The sequence below is a fragment of the Pagrus major genome, chromosome 23 (assembly GCF_040436345.1).
Source record: "Pagrus major chromosome 23, Pma_NU_1.0".
NCBI lineage: Eukaryota > Metazoa > Chordata > Actinopteri > Spariformes > Sparidae > Pagrus > Pagrus major.
Window position 1 is genome coordinate 15,881,358 of NC_133237.1, and position 3,675 is coordinate 15,885,032.

A 3,675-nucleotide genomic window follows, 5' to 3' on the forward strand; every position below is an offset into this window, starting at 1 on the left:
GCTTGTGTAAACACCTTGAGGAGGAAGAACAAAGACATTTCAGTCTGGTTAAAGTCAGTTTAGCCTTTCTGATAAACTCTTTAACCCTCTGTGGACTGAGAGATAAAACCAATCCATCAGTGCTTTTGTCAGCCACAAATACAAGTGTCTCTCTCCCCCTGTGGGTATACAATGATGCAGACAAGATCCATAAATGTCAGGCAAAGCGGAACTGGAAATAAAGTTAAGCCACAGTATAAAAGTCACCATAAATCACGGAGGCAAGAAAATTACTCGTGAATTCAGAGAGGATGAAGAAAATGTGAGAGACAGTGAAGCTGCCAAAAACAAAGGGGATTAGGGCTTAACGAGGGTGGGGAAAAGACAAAGTGATGAAAGTCTGCTGGTTGACAAAAGCCATAAGCACGAGTTTGTGCACACACATAATAAAATAGCATGAGAGAAGGAAATAAAATCTGAGGAAACAGGAGAAAAGGTGAGAGCACAAGGTAAGCGCGAGAGTGTGGAAAAGGTACAAGAGTAACAAGAGGAAGAAATCACTGTCACACTCTAAAAAATGTCTTTTTTCTGTGTGGCGACGCACGCCAGGCTTTAAACTGTTAGCAGGCTGTGGTTGGCTCAGCAGCAAACCAGTGTTTTACTGGTTCCCCTGGGCAGTGTTACGGAGTGAGCTGTATGCCGCCTCGCCATCTTTTACAGGGCCAGGGCGATTAGGAGCCCAACGTGCTGACGGCACACACAGTCACGCTGTTGGACGGTGATTTACACCACTGACCAAACGGTAATGTACGAATATGTCAGACTACAGACTACAAGAGAATAAGGCATCCAGGTCGAATGCTGCTGAGAATCTGCTCTAGAAAGGGTCAGGAAAACAACGTTCTTTTATTCAAAAGTCTAATTTATTATAAGTTGAACTTTATAATAAATTGTGAACAGAAATGTAGACATGTTCTCAGGGACCACTAAGGGCACCCAGGTCATGTCCTCTGTATTGTGTCTGTGAATTTGGGGGTTTTCATATTTTGAGGGGAAGTTAGTATTCTATAATTAAACAAGGCAGATTCTGATAAATATATTTACATTTTAGTAACATTTAAACCAAAAGGACAAAAATACAAGAAATATAATTGAACAGATCAATTACTTAATGAAATAAGAAAAAAGTTACATAATCAGAAAAGTTCAGTTTTTTCGAGCATGTCTTGTTTTATAAAAGACAATATGCCCGTACTCGATCATGTATTTTAATTCAAAGGCAGTGATGTAATGTAACTAAGTACATTTACTCAAATACTTTACTTTAGAACAGTTTCTAGGTACTTGTATTTTGCTTGAATATTTCCACATTCTGCTTCTTTATACTTCCACTCCATTCTTTTGCACTGCAATTACCTATTTTATCTATTTATTTAAATCTGACAACCAGTTCATGCTGACTTTGCTAACATGCTGACTATAAGACAGTTTGCTCTGCAGTTGGCTGCAAAACTCAAGCAACAAATGAGCTTCTGCAGTAAGAATAACAGACAGTCGTTGGTCTGAAGGTGAGTCTTTGAGTACCTGAGCTCCAGAGACGCTGGCCTACCTCACCACCCAACACACACAAACTGAATGACTTAGATAAATAACTCACTGGCAGTGTCACCTGGATAACCTCAGCCCTGGTGGGTGCAGGTTGGAACGCAGAGGTTTCTGTTTATTTAGGTAGAAAGTCAGCGAGTAATTGAGGGGGAGAAACAGAGATAGACGGAGCACAAGCACTGATTGTGATAAAGTAAAAGATTTATTTCTCACCCCTTCCTTTATTTCTCCTGAACATGTAAAAAACTCAGTTGTGGCTACGACTGAGGAGCCACATCTGGACCCTGCGGGACATGCGTGAAATCATTTCTCTATTCCTACAATTTACTGTAATGCCTTGCAGATGGTACCGTGCATGTGTGTGTGTGTGAGTTACAAGCAATAACTCCTACAGTGGAAGCAAACGGAGAAGGAGCAGGAGACAGACGTGAGCCACAGACTGCATGGAGACTGCTATCAGAAAGTAAACTGAACAAAATACATAAGCGTGGCTCAACAAGTGGAACCCAAACGTCCCCTTGTCCAGAGGACATTAAGGGTGTGGGTGGTTTCAGGAGACACGTGCGACGGCCTCGAGGCGGCCAGAGAGAGATCTGTTTGTTGAATCTTTTCCCTTCAGGGCGAGGGAGAGTCACATCAACACAAAGAGAGAAAGTTGGCCTGGTTTCAATTATTTTTTACAACATGGAGAGAACAGAAGCCTCTGCGTGGGTCCAACCGATACAGATATCAGAGCAGCGTACACAAGAGGCTTCAGAGTTCTGGGTGATTCTGTGACATGTGGCTAAAAGTACACGTCGGAGGTGACACAGTTCCTGAGAGCTATCACCTTACTGTACCTTGTCGGGACCAGCTGACATTGAAATAGGCTGCCAGCTGCCGACGGGTAGTTTGTCCCTGGCGTTAGGAAATATTCAATCGCTTTCTCAGCTTGGAGATGGCTCTGCGAATGAAGAGACCATATGTGCGAATGTACACTGCACCGACACTGAGGAGGCGAACGACAAGTCCCTCAAATGTCAAAAGACAGATCGATATATATCGACATACATGGGAGTTAACAGCTTTCTTTGCGTCTATTTCTTCATTTATCATAAATATAAGCTAACTACAAAAGTTCACTAGATCAGGTATTTTAATTCAAGGGCAGCGAATGAATGCAACCACGTGCATTTACTCAAGCACTGTACAGTTCTGAGGTACTTCTAATACTTTCTGCTACATTATTCCTCCACTCCACTACATTTTGGAGGCACATACTGTACTTTTTACTTTTTACTTCTGATAACCAGAAAAATCAATTCTGATAATCAGTCGGTAAACTCATAGTATACAGCTTATACATACATATAAATATTCAGTCTGTCTTATTTACTTTTACTTGTACTTGATGCTAAAGATGCTTCTGATTAAAATTTCTTCCCCAAAACGATATAGTGCACCTTAACCAAAGTGATATTTTAATATAATATCTTTACTTCAACTCAAGTGTGACTTTTCTACTTTTTACAACACTGTTAGCACGTGTTCTTATAACCAGCTTGTTTGATCTGAACGTTAGCCCCGAGGAAGTGTCTGTCATCATAATACTGAAGCCTAAAGCCCCATTCTTTTCTTTTTTTTATTGTTTTTTTTTTGTATTAATTTTTGTTTTAATGTTTTGTTTTTACAGAGGAGCTGAGTAAAATGCAAATTAAAAGCAAAGCAATTAGTAAATAAGGAATAATCATGCAAATGATGTGTAACCAAACTCTCTGAAGAGTAAATAATGACACCAGTAATGTCTCTTTTAAAACAGGTCGTGCAGGTAGGAATTAAGACAACAAGCCGAGAGCAGGCTGGAATTTCTCTCCTTGGCCAGGCTGCCAGGTGAGTGTGTCGCTGCTCTCCACTGCGCTCTGCTCTGAGCTCTGCTCTGCTCAGCTGCGGTGCGCCTCTCCTCTCCTCTCCTCTCCTCTCTTCGCCTCGCCTCGCCTCTCCTCGCCCCTCCCATCCCTCCGCTCCAACTCTCCTCTGTGCTGCTCACCAATAAAGCGCTTTTTGTCCAGGGAGTCAGCACTTGAGCGCATTCCTTGACGTGGAGGTCGGTGT

General features: G+C 41.9%; 1 protein-coding gene across 1 annotated transcript in view; it reads right to left on the bottom strand.

Moving 5' to 3' along the window:
- coro7 (coronin 7) overlaps positions 1–3,675 on the bottom strand; it is a 112,711-nt gene that overhangs the window by 25,559 nt on the left and 83,477 nt on the right. The gene's annotated exons all lie outside the window — the stretch shown is intronic.